A 13,844-nucleotide genomic window follows, 5' to 3' on the forward strand; every position below is an offset into this window, starting at 1 on the left:
TTCTAACTTGGGTGACTAGAAGAGAGAACTAAAAGAGAATACAGAAAGAAAAACAGGCAGAAAAAAAAAGAAAAAAAAAAAAAAAAGAAAAACAGGCAGAGAAGGAATGGGGTACTATTTGTGAGAGCAAGTACTTGCAAGAAGACTAAGGAGTCCATTTTAGGCACCCTGAATTAGCAATATTTGTTAGCACAATATAAGTCAAAGTATACATCTGGAAATACAGATTTTGAATTTTAAACATCCACAAAAAGAAGCAAAGAAGTAGAAAAGAAATAACATAATATATATATATAAAGGGTAGTGGCTAAAACTACTGTAGATTACCCAAGGAAAAGAAAAAAAAAAAAAAGATTACCCAAGAAAAACACAGGTCAAGGAAACAGCACTTATTTGGTATGCAAAAAGAGTCAAAGAGGGGCAGGGAATGGGAGTGAATGGGTGACGGGCACTGAGGGGGGCACTTGACGAGATGAGCACTGGGTGTTATTCTGTATGTTGGTAAATTGAACACCAATAAAAAAATTAATTTATTATTAAAAAAAAAAAAAAAGTCAAAGAGGACTGCAAAGAAGCAATTCAAGAAAAGAACCAGGACCAGGGGCACCTGGGTGGCTCAGCAGTTGAGTGTCTGCCTTCAGTTCAGGGTGTGACCCCGGGAGTCCTAGGATCCAGCCGGCTCCCTGCATGGAGCCTGCTTCTCCCTCTGCCCTCAGTTTTTGCCTCTCTCTGTCACTCATGAATAAATAAAATCTTTAAAAAAGAACCATGAGAATTCCATCTTCGGAACAAGGGAGATGTTTCAAGGAGGGAATGGGCAATGGAGTCAGATGTCTAAGAGAAATCAAGTAACAAAAGCTCTGAAAAGCATCCATCAGTCTTGGTAATTATTAGGTCATTTCGATTATCTTAAAGAGAATCCTAAGATCTTAAAGGGGGAAACTGAAGGAAAAGCCAGATGTGAGCTGAGGAATAAATGTGAAAAACAAATGCGATAAAAGTCTCAAAAAAACTCTAATTTCAAAAAGCTTATCTCAGTTCAGACCATACTCTTTAACTACCACTTCCTGCAGAAAGGAAGCCAGAATTCTTGGGAGTTAATTCCAAGTCTGAGATAGTAATGTAAAGCACGAGCCTAGGTACATCTTTTTGAGCAAAAAGGGAATAAACTTTCAAGGACTACTGGAGTTAAATCAAAAGGATTCAGATAATTAAGTATTTTATTCTTTTTGATTCTAATGTAAATGAAATAATTTCCTGATTTTCTTTCAGGAATATTTGTTGCTAGTATGTGGAAATACAACTGATTTTTGTGTGATTTTTTAATCCTGAAACCTGCTGAACCTTTCACAGGGTTGGGGGGAGGGGTGCTTGATGGATTTGTAAGGTTTTCTATATAGACAATTACGTCATCTGCAAATAAAAGATAGTTGTACTTCTTCTTTCTAATTTGGATGCCTTTTCTATCTAGCCTAACTGCTCTGGCTAGAACTTTCAAATACATTGATTAGAAGCACCAAAAGAGAGCATCCTTATCTTATTCCTGATCTTAGGGGTAAGCCTTGTAGTCTTTCACCATCAAATATGATGTTAGCTATGATTTTTCATGTATAGCTTTTATCATATTAGGGAAGTTCCCTTCTATTTCTAATTTATTAAGTGCTTTTATAATGAAAGTCCGATGGAGTTTTTCAAATGTTTTTTTCTACACCATCTGAGATGATCATGTGGGGTTTTTTTCCCTTTCTATTAATACAGTGTATTACACTGATATTTAAGAAAAATTTAACCAAGGAGCTACAAGATTTGTACACCGAGAGACCTATACAAAATGCTGCTGAAAGAAAATTTAAAGGACAGGGGCACCTGGCTGGCTTAGTCAGCAGAGCATGGGCCTCTTGATATCAGGGGGTCATGAGTTTGAGGCCCCACGTTGGGGGTAAAGTTTGTTTTAAAAAAATGTAAAGGATGGGATCCCTGGGTGGCACAGCGGTTTAGCGCCTGCCTTTGGCCTGGGGCACGATCCTGGAGACCTGGGATCGAATCCCACATCGGGCTCCCGGTGCATGGAGCCTGCTTCTCCCTCTGCCTGTGTCTCTGCCTCTCTCTCTCTCTCTCTCTCTCTCTCTTTCTGTGACTATCATAAATAAATTAAAATTAAAAAAAATAAAAAAGAAAGAAAAAGACAGGGGTAAGGACACCTGGGTGGCTCAGGTGGGTTGAGTGTCCAATTCTTGGTTTCAGCTCTTAGATCAAGTCCCATGTCAGGCTCATCACTCAGTACAGAATCTGCTTGAGATTCTCTCCTTCTCCTCCCCCCACCCTCCCTCTCTAAAATAAGTAAAATCTTTTTTAAAAAAAGACAGAAAAAGACAGCGGTAATAGTTGCACAACACTCTTAAAATGTAAGTAATGTCACTGAATTATACACTTTTAGTAATTAAAATCGTAAATTCTATATCATGTATATTTAAACACATTAGAAAAATTTAAGGTAACTTTTATCAAAATCTTTGTAAAGCATTCGGGTGCTAATCTTAAAGACCTTGTTATAGGCTCAATGGTGACCCCAGATATGTCTTCCCAGATACTCAGAATGTGATCTTTTTGAAATGAACTTCTTTGTAAATGTAATTAGAGGAAAGACTTGAAATGAGATGACCTTGGATTCAGGTAGGCCCTAAATCCTTAGAAGAGACAAAGACACAGAGAGAAGGTCATCTGAAAACAGAGGCAAAGATTGGAGTTAATGCTTCCACAATCGAATACCTAAGGACACCAGAGGCTGAAAGACACAAAGGTTCTTTCCTAGAACCTTCAGAAAGAGTATGGCCCTGCTGATCCCTTGATTTTGGAGTTCTAGCCTCCAGAACTGTCAGAGAATAAATTTCTGTTGTTTTTAGCCACCAAATTTGTGGCTATTTCTTACAGCAAACCTAGAAAACTAATATAGATCTTGGTACCTGGAAATGGCATGTTGTTGTAATAAATACCTAAAAATTAGAATTAGATCTGGAATTGAAATTAGGAGATGCGGGATTAATTTTAGGAAGCATAACAGAGGCAATTTGTCAACTATCAAAAAAAAAGGGGCCCCAGGGTGGCTCAGTCAGGTAAGCATCCAGCTCTTGATCTCAGCTCAGGTCTTGATCTCAGGATCATGAGTGAAGCCTACTTTAAAAAAAAAAGGGGGGGGGGGGGGGGCGGACATGCCTATGTGGCTCAGCAGTTGAGCATCTGCCTTTGGCCCAGGACGTGATCCTGGAGTCCTGGGATTGAGTCCCGTACTGGGCTCCCTGCATGGAACCTACTTCTCCCTCTGCCTGTGACTTTGTCTGTGTCTCTCATGTATAAATAAATAAAAATCTTTAAAAGGGGGGGGGGGGGCAGCATGATAAAAAAAAATCTAGATTGCCTTCAAAGGATGGTTGATACAAAAAAAAAAAAAAGGAATGGTTGATACAAATACAGATATTAAAGGAAATTCTAGTGAAGGTTCAGAAGGAAGTGAGGAACAAAGAGAAAACATCTTAAAGAATGACCAAATGTGCTGAGTGAAGTAAGTCAGTCGGAGAAGGACAAACATTATATGTTCTCATTCATTTGGGGAATATAAATAATAGTGAAAGGGAAAATAAGGGAAGGGAGAAGAAATGTGTGGGAAATATCAGAAACGGAGACAGAACGTAAAGACTGCTAACTCTGGGAAACGAACTAGGGGTGGTAGAAGGGGAGGAGGGCGGGGGGTGGGAGTGAATGGGTGACGGGCACTGGGTGTTATTCTGTATGTTAGTAAATTGAACACCAATAAAAAAAAATAATAATAAAAAAAAAAAAAAAAAAAAGGAATGACCAAATGTTAGGGAAAATAGGAACGTTAAAGGTGTTTCTGGTGAGATCTCCAAAGCAAATGAAGAATACGTTATTGGGAACTAAAAGGTGATCGCTGTTATAAAGTAGTAGAAAACTTGACTGAATTGTGTTCTATACTGGGTAGGAAGCAGAACTTGGAAGCAATGAATTCAGACATTTACTAAGATTTCCAAGCAAAGTGTTGAAAGTGCAACCTGATTTCTTCTTGCTGCTAAAAGTAAAAAGTGAGAGGAAATAAAGGAAAATAAGGAAAGATTAAGCAAAAAGGAAACAACTCTTGATTTGGACGGTTCTCAGCCCAACCATATGACAGAGGATGCTTGAAATTATGAAATTCACTATTAGAAAAATGTTATCTAGGGAAAGGGCCAAAGGTATACCTGGTATATCTGCTGAATATATCAGATGTATGACTCATGTGTCCAGTCACCTCAATTTAAGTCAGGAGTAAAGAAGTGGTTATCCAGATCTATGAAGAACCTTCTTGTCTACCTGTGTGGATCCCCTTTACATAGGAGGAGACTGAAAGTTTATGAACATTATCATACCAACAAAAATATTGCCAGCCTAAACTTCAAAGAAGACAAAATGAAAAAGCTGTCTTACTTCTGAATTCTATCAGCAGGAAAGAGGTAATAAAGCTACTCCTGTGTGAACATGTAGTACCCTTCAAGAAAAAGAAAGGTACACAGAAGAAGTCAGAGAAGTAGCCTCAAAGCAGGGGCGTACAGTGTTTCAATGAACATAGAGGGCAGAGGATCATTCTCAGGCCTTAAAACCTAATGAAATTGGTCCTGCTGGGTTATGGACTTGACTAGGACCTGTGGTCCCTTTATTCCTTCCACTTTCTTCCTTTTGGAATGGGAATGTCTATCTTATGCCTGTCCCAGGATTGTACGTTAGAAGCAGAGAATTTGTTTTCTGGTTTCAAAGGGCCACAGATAAAGAGGAATTTTACCCTAGATGGGTCATCCCACTCATATCTCGAGCAGATGATTTAGATGCTAAGATTTGGGGGTTTCTAAGATTTAAGGCTTAAGAATTCACGTTATAATGGGCTGAGACTTTGGGGGATGTTGGGATACAGATGAATGTATTTTGCATATAGGATGGATGTGAAATTCCAGGGACAAGAGGGTGAACTGTAGTGGCTTGAATTGTGGCCCTAAGATATATGTGCACCCAGAAGCTCAGAATGTGAGCAGAATGGGTCTTCACAGATGTAATTAAGGTAAAGATCTTGAGATGAGATCATCCAGGATTAGGATGGACCCTAAATCCAATGAAGAATATCCTTAATAGAGCTAGAAAACACAGAAGGCCTTGTGAAGAGGGAGGCAGACTGGAGTGTCACAAATCAAGGAAAACAAATCAACCCACCAGAAGCTTCTAGAATCCTTGCAAAAGCTGGAAGAAGGAAGAATTCTTCTTTAGAGCCTTTAGGGAGAACATGTCCCTGCTGACACTTTGATATTAGACATCTAGCATCCAGAACTGAGAGAGAATAAATTTCTGCCTTTTAAGCCACCAAATTGGTAATTATTTGTTATGCAGCCTTAGGATACTAATAAAGATAGCCATTAATAAAATATATGACAAATTTAAACATTAAAAAGAATACTGACCACAGTAGATTTAAATACATCAAACATATCAAAATCCATGTGCTCACAATGCTATCACCTCCCAGCCCTCACTTTTACCATCAATTTATTCTCCTCAGAGTTGATAAACAAAAGGGAAAAATTAAGCATTTACTCTCCGCTTTTCCTGACAAATATTACAAGGTAATCAAATAATTGATGAAGAAATTCTTCATGGAAGAATTCCAGTGAATAGAAGAAATGACTTTTTAAAAAAACCACTCCAAAAAAAAAAAAATAATAAAAAACTCCTCTAATGAAATCATAGATCTAGGAAATAATCATCTATGGCTGATAAATTCATTAGGTGAGGGATCCCTGGGTGGCACAGCGGTTTGGCGCCTGCCTTTGGCCCAGGGCGCGATCCTGGAGACCCGGGATCGAATCCCACGTCGGGTTCCGGTGCATGGAGCCTGCTTCTCCCTCTGCTTGTGTCTTTGCCTCTCTCTCTCTCTGTGACTATCATAAATAAATAATTAATTAATTGATTTAAAAATTTAAAAAAATTCATTAGGTGAGAAGTTAAAAAAACTATGTTTAGGGGATCCCTGGGTGGCGCAGCAGTTTGGTGCCTGCCTTTGGCCCAGGGCGCAATCCTGGAGACCCGGGATCGAATCCCACGTCTGGCTCCCAGTGCATGGAGCCTGCTTCTCTCTCTGCCTGTGTCTCTGCCTCTCTGTGTGTGTGACTATCATAAATAAATTTTTTTTAATTTAAAAAAAAACTATGTTTAGATTCCACTGGCAGAATGTAAATTGATCAATTTTAGTATCACTAAAGTGTGACAACCACTTAGACCTCCTAGAATAATGCAACAAGAATTCACCATCTACTAGCATCATCTTAATAGGGTGACTATATACCCTAATTTGTCCATGACACTCCCAGTTTATGGCTATTATGCCACTATAATTATTAAACAGCATACCCTTTCACTCTTTAAGCTGATTGGAAATAAATTACATATCACTTTATTCGTAAATTTTTCTTTCTTAAAGAAAATGAAAAAAAAAAGAAAATGAATCAATCTCATAAAGCTCTACCAATTCAAGTTCTCAATCTTGGCAGAGTGAATCACTTGGGAAATTTTTTAAAATATTGATGCCCAGAATTCACCCACGAATTCTGATTTAATTAATCTGAAATGTAACCTGAGAATCAGGATATTTAAAAGCTCTCCAGGTAATTCTCAAGTTTCAGCCAAAGTTGAGAACCACTGCTCTATACGTAACTACTAATTTGTAGGAAAATACGAAGGGTAATTGAACATGTTAAAACAGCACAAGAATTCAAGTAGCCAAATCCAGAATGTGGGAAATTCTCCTGAACAAATGACCTAGTTTTTTCAACAAAGAAATAGCATGGGGAAAAGTGCAGGGTGTACACGGTAGGGAGGGAGACAGCTGAAGTTAAGAGAAACTTAAGAGGCAGATAAACCAAATAAACTGGTAAATCTTATCTTACTGATTTAAACAAACCAACGGTTAAAAAAAAAAAAAAAAAACTTGGAGAATCAAAGAAATCTGAATATAGACTGAATTAAGAATCTCTCTACTAGGTATAGTAGTATTGGAGTTGTTTAGTTTTAATTCTCATTAGAAATACATGCATAAGTATATATAGATTAAATGATGCAATGCCTAAGAGTTCTTTAAAATTATTTTGACACACACAAAAAAAGTTGGATGAGACAGGAATAGCAAAATGTTGAGAACTGTTTAGCTGTCAAAGCTGGGTAACAGGAATATGGGGTTTCACTATACCAGTCTATATTTTACATTCTATGTTAATATCAAATTATGAAAGAGAATAAAAAGGGTTTTTCAATTTTTGCCTGTAAATGTGCAGTATGCCCGCAAGTATGAGTGTGTATCACATTTAAATTAAGACATGCTGGGAGATGTAAAGAAAGATGAACAAAGGGACACTTGGGTGGCTTGGTGGCTGAGCAATTGCCTTTGGCTCAGGTGGTGATCCAGGGTCTCGGGATCAAGTCCTGCATCAGGCTCCCCACAGGGAGCCAGCTTCTTCCCCAGCCTATGTCTCGGCCACTCTGTCATAGATAGATAAATAAAATCTTTAAAAAAAAAAAAAAAAAAGGTTGGACACATATGGTCCTTAACCTCAAAGAGTAGTAAGAATAGTGGGTAGTCCATGTTGGATAGAAAAGGTTTGCTCAGGTATTATCTTTGGTCAAAAGCAAGAAAGTAGCTAACTCAAGCTTCCAGGAGGCCAGAAAGATGATAAGAATGAAATTAAAATAACATTATACATATTCCCAAGCATAAATGGGCGTGGATGTTATTATCCTAATCTTGCTAAACACTAGGGATTGAAAAGTCCATGCTCGGGCAGCTCAGGTGGCTCAACAGTTTAGTGCCCGCTTCGGCCCAGTTTAGTGTGATCCTGGAGTGTCAGGCTCCCTGTAGGGAGCCTACTTCTCCTCGGCCTGTGTTTCTGCATCTCGTTCTGTGCCTCTCATGAATAAATATATAAAATCTTAAAAAATTAAATTAAATTAAATTAAAATAAAATAAATAAAATAAAATAAAATAAAATAAAACAAAACAAAACAAAACAAAATAAAATGATACTGGCAAGACACCCATGGAAGCAAAGGTAGGGATTCACCGAATTAGAATTAGTCTAACCAACCACAATGTAAAATCTTTGGAGAAGGTAGTATGTGCGGACTTCATCACAGGCGCAAAGGACCAGTTCAGATGCCTACCACAACTCTGAGAATCAATACAAGAAGAAAAACTCCTTGCAGTGAAGGTGCTAAGACTTGGGATGTTTTCAGATGAGGATCCACAAGTGACTCATTGATTTGCACAGTTTTTCTGAGAATGTTAAAGCAGATTACTTCTATCACAATCGAACCAGGAGTTCAGGTTGAAGTCACCAATGCACATGCTTCAATCAACCTTTTTAATAAATTATCACTTGTTAAAAAAAATGCGTTTTTATAAGTCAAATGGTCAAGTATTAGCAATTATATATGTTTCAACCTAATACTATGCCACAATGCTCTCTTTTCTCTTTCCTTTGCTAAAATAATCAGTTAATGCACAGTAAAATAATCAGAATATTTAAAGGAAAGGTCTTCTTTAAAGAGTGGTTGGTCTCCTAATACAGAATTCAAAAATACTCACTAAACATCCATAGAAATTGCAATTTTAGGGGATCCCCGGGTGGCTCAGCAGTTGAGCATCTGCTTTTGGCCCAGGTGTGATGCTGAAGACCCAGAATCAAGTCCCACATGGGGCCCCTTGCATGAAGCCTGCTTCTCCCTCTGCCTGTGCCTCTGCCTCTCTCTCTGTGTCTATCATGAATAAATAAAATCTTAAAAAAAAAATTGTAATTTTACATTTATCTCCTTACATGGTCTTTATCAAATTAGAAAATCATTCCATTTTCAAAGGAAGCACAAACTTTATCTTTAAAATAAATCATACCTTTAAAATACTTACACTTTCTTAAAAATAAACCTGTGAGTTGTGAAGATATGTTTTAAGGTTATCTCAAACTAGAATGTATTTTGATGCTTCCTGAGAAGTAATTTACACATCAATTTAAATATAATTCAATAGGGGCAGCGGAGGTGGCTCAGCGGTTTAGCACAGCCTTTAGCTCAGGGCCTGATCCTGGAGACCTGAAATCAAGTCCCACATTGCGCTTCCTCCATGGAGCCTGCTTCTCCCTCTGCCTGTATCTCTGCCTCTCTCTCTGTCTCTCATGAATAAACAAATCTTAAAAAAAAAAAAAAATAGAATGTCTATTCAAATGATCTCTATAAAGAGGCAATGCATTCTTTAAGCAGATGCTTTACATTGTGTACATGCGACTTACAAATATTTAGTATGTACCATCATGCTTTTAAATAACACATTTAGCAAAAAGAAAAAAAGATTAAAAGTTCATCAAGACGTGGATCCCTGGGTGGCTCAGCGGTTTAGCGCCTGCTTTAGGCCCAGGCCATGATCCTGGGGTCACGGGATCGAGTCCCACATCAGTCTCCTTGAGTGGAGCCAACTTCTCCCTCTGTCTACGTCTCTGCCTCTCTCTGTCTCTCATGAATAAATGAAAAAATAATAATAAATAAATAAAAGTTCATTAAGAAATTAAAAAAGATCATCAACCTTTTGATGATAAAATAAAATAAAATAAAAACCTTTTATTTTATTATAAAGTACTAAAATCCAAAACAGAAGTTCTCCATAATCCCATCACATGATAAAATCAACTCATTATTTTGTATTCCTTTCTACATGCATATTCAGTATTTACATATTTACAATAATGGTAACATTTTATAGTCTACATTTGCACTTAATATTATACCATGAGTATTTTTCCATTTTCCCAAAACTTCCCCTCTTCTCTCTTTCCTTCCTTATCCCTACCCACTGAAGGTAATCAATAAAACACGTAACCTAACAGACATGTCGCCTCCACAACTTTCTTCAAGCTCACACATACACACAAGTATAGGGATCCCTGGGTGGCACAGTGGTTTGGCGCCTGCCTTTGGCCCAGGGCGCGATCCTGGAAACCCGGGATCGAATCCCACGTCGGGCTCCCTGCATGGAGCCTGCTTCTCCCTCTGCCTGTGTCTCTGCCTCTCTCTCTCTCTCTCTGTGTGACTATCATAAATAAATAAAGAAAAAAAAAAAAAAACATACACACAAGTATAGACACATATGTGGGAAAGCAAAAACAGTCAGTTTTTACAAAAAGGTAAGCATACTACTTATACATATGCTTATCTTTCTCTTCAGCATACCAAACACCTATGCTTCAAATTTAATATACAAATTTAAATATGAGAATGGATACAACTTACTAGACCATGTAGTAACATACATTTACAAAAGTCATCATTCTGTATGCAAACTTTGAAAAGATATAGGGATTTCACCAAAAAATATGGCCACCAGATTTAGTGAGATCTTGTGCTTTGTAAGTGTATTATTATAGCATTATAACATAATTGCACTATTTACAACAAGCCTAATGAATTTTAAAACTTATGTTAGAAAATAAAAATTCTACAATCTAAAAAAAATGCATAAATAAGATCTCAAAAATATCCTAACAACTTTTTTTTTTTTTTAAGATTTATTTATTCATGAGAATACACAGAGAAGAGAGAGAGAGAGGCAGAGACACAGGCAGAGGGAGAAGCAGGCTCCATGCAAGGGGCCCGATGTGGGACTCGATCCTGGGTCTTCAGCATCACACCTGGGCCAAAAGCAGATGCTCAACTGCTGAGCCACCCGGGCTACCCCCAAAATATCCTAACTTTATTATTTATTTTATTTATTTATTCATAGAGACAGAGAGAGAGGCAGAGACACAGGCAGAGGGAGAAGCAGGCTCCATGCAGGGAACCCGACGTGGGACTCGATCCCGGGTCTCCAGGATCACACCCCGGGCTGCAGGCAGCGCTAAACCACTGAGCCACCGGGGCTTCTCCTAACTTTAAAGTAAGAAAGAATGTATATGTGTATGAACTTCATATGAACCTGGCAATGATTGATGGATATAATGCTGACCCACCCACATACTTAGCTTCCCCAGGTTTGCAAAATGAAAGACTGGCATTCCAATATAGTCAGAATACAATCAAATCAACCTTATCTAATGAATACCTATTGTTCTAATTGCCCACAAGCATAAAAATAAGACACCAGGCAGGCCTCCACAGAATTTAAGGTTATTAACCCAAGGGTCTTAAAAAACACTCTCCCATCTAACCATAATCCAGAACAATCAGAAGATCCCTAAATCTGGATCCATAGGAGACAATTTGCAGTATAAAGAATGCTATAAAAGATTTACTAAAGCTCCCAAAATTACAAAGCAGATAACTTGGTACCCAAGCCCTTCCAGCCTGTACTGTAACAGGTGAACATTCCACCAAAAATCAATGGTACGTCTTTTTGAGTTCCTATTACGTGGAAGTCACAGGCACTGGAGACCGCAAAAATGCAATGAAATGAACCCTATCCTAAAAGAATTCACAACGTAGCGAGAGCCAGAATATATTGTCCCAGATGATCATAAATACCACAGCATTATATCTAGCTTACAGTCCAACAACCAGCATAGGTGCTGAACAACTTTTTGTGACTTATGATTATTATAAAGGTCAAAGCAGTGAAGCATCATAAATACAATACCATGTCATCAATGCAAATTTCAGATTAAATACCCAAAACTTACTACCTAGGCCTAGACAAATTTTTTAGCTGCCTCAAAGCAGTCAAATTACTTAAAAAGATATTGCACTTTAACACATAATCCCCACTAATCTGTTTAGAATACACATACGGAACCCACATGGAGTTTAGTACACATCAAAAAAATGAGAAAAAAAAGCACATGTATCATGTGTACAGTTCAAGATAACCCTACTGAATATTCTAACCAGGTATCAAAAATAAAATGAAGGCACACTCCTCTGGCTCAGTCAGAGCATGCGGCTCCTAACCAAGGGTGGTGAGTTCAAGTCCCGCTTTGGATAGAGCCGTAACTTAAAAAAACAAATGAAGTAAAATAACTTTAGAAAATGGATCATGGAGCCTAAAAGGGAATGACTGTAACCTTCCTCCACAATGAAAATGGTAAAGTAACGGGTGAAACCTGTAAAAGTGCTATAAATATTACATGATATTAAAATATAATACTTTAGATTACTATACATGTGGCACCTTTAAAGTGTATTAAAAGAGGAAAAAAGTATGTGAAATCTAGTTGAATTTGTTACCAAAGTGCATAGATGTTTTCCAGAACATTCTGTCTCATAAGGTGAATGACAAAAGCACTAGTAGCAACTGGATTCAGAGATCTCCTTGAATGAACATTACACATCTAAAGTAATTTACCCCGTGTATTTTAATTAGTGGACCACATGCCATGTGAGTTGACTCAAATATAAGGGGGATCCAGGTTAAACTGACTCACTGCTTGAAGTGTAATTTAAAATTTCAAAATACGTGCATTCCATACCCAACACTTAAACTAAATAAACTATCTGATCTACTATTTTCCAGCCTCACTTGTTCTAGGTGTGACCAATTATTGCATGAAGAAGATCTAAACTTCTATAAACCTAAGACTAGCAACATTAAATTTTAATTGCTCCCAATACTACAATGAAATGCATTAAAATAACGGATAAATAGATAAAGGGGCTAGATAATACAAATAAATACGTGATAAAACCAGAATCTAAGTAATGGGTATACGAACGTTCCCTGTAAATTTTTCCAATTTGGCTGTGTGACGGAAAATATTTCCTAATAAACTGTCGTAGGGGAAAAAAGAAAAACGATTGGACATTTCTTCGGTTATTTATGATTTGTTTTTAGATAGGCTCCGCACCTATCATGGAGCCCAAGGCAGGGCTTGAACTCGAGACCCTGGCTGGGATCAAGACCTGAGCGGAGACCAAGAATCCTACAATCAACCAGCTGAACTACCCAGGAGCCGCTATAATTTAAATTGCTTTTTAAAAGGAAAGAAACGTTAAGCCTGGCGTCGACACAAGCATTGTAGTCGGGACCAACCTGAATCCAACTCCCAGAGCTCTCTGATCTGAAGTATAATTACTTAACCTACCTAGGCCTCTTATTTCTTCATCTGCAGAATGGGTTTCACGTAGCTAACGTGAAGTTACATTCTTCCTACAAAGCACAGCGCCAGGCGCATCGTGAGCGCTGCAAAACACTAGCCGCGATTCCTTACAAAAGAGCTCGCTAATTGTACACCACGTCCAACAGGCACCATCAATGAAAAAAAAAAAGTAAGTTAGATTTTTGTTACGTGCTTTGGCTGCACGCTAATTTGATCACTGGGTGACCATTCCCGAATGGAAGATTCCCCGATAGGAAACTTTAACCTCCCCATGCTCAAAGTAGGGGGAAGTTTAAAAAAAAAAAAAAAAAAACTGAAAAATATGGCTCAATCGAGAGTATTGTTCTCCATCTGGAAATGAAATTAAAAAGAAAAAAAAACTATTGAAAATTAAGAAAAGTTTCAGGACGAACTTTGAAAGGCACTCGGCGGCTCGCATGGACCACCGGCCTCACCTCTGCAGGTTGGGTGGGGGCCCATCGTTAGGGCAAAACTTGTCCCACTCTGCTCCTCGTCGGGAAGGAAGGAAGCTAAGCCTACAACATGACGTTTAGGGAGGCCGGGATCGCTACGGCAGGACACGCCAAGGACCGCACCGCACGCAGGTAAGAGCACCACCTCCGCTTCGGTCTTGATAACGGTTACGGGGGGGGGGGGCGGGAGGTAGGAAAGAGGAGGGGTAGGGGA

The 13,844-nt window shown here is 38.3% G+C and overlaps 2 long non-coding RNA genes across 3 annotated transcripts in view; one reads left to right on the forward strand and one right to left on the reverse strand.

Annotated features, from left to right (window-relative positions):
• The window catches only part of LOC140602465 (uncharacterized), a 60,237-nt gene that overhangs the window by 45,409 nt on the left and 984 nt on the right, over nt 1-13,844 (reverse strand). The gene's annotated exons all lie outside the window — the stretch shown is intronic.
• The window catches only part of LOC140602466 (uncharacterized), a 41,372-nt gene continuing 40,594 nt past the window's right edge, over nt 13,067-13,844 (forward strand). Inside the window, exon 1 of the long non-coding RNA XR_012005413.1 lies at nt 13,067-13,762. This is a non-coding gene — a long non-coding RNA (uncharacterized lncRNA). The remainder of the gene's footprint in view (nt 13,763-13,844) is intronic.

This window comes from Canis lupus, chromosome 13, assembly GCF_048164855.1.
Source record: "Canis lupus baileyi chromosome 13, mCanLup2.hap1, whole genome shotgun sequence".
In the NCBI taxonomy this organism is placed as follows: domain Eukaryota; kingdom Metazoa; phylum Chordata; class Mammalia; order Carnivora; family Canidae; genus Canis; species Canis lupus.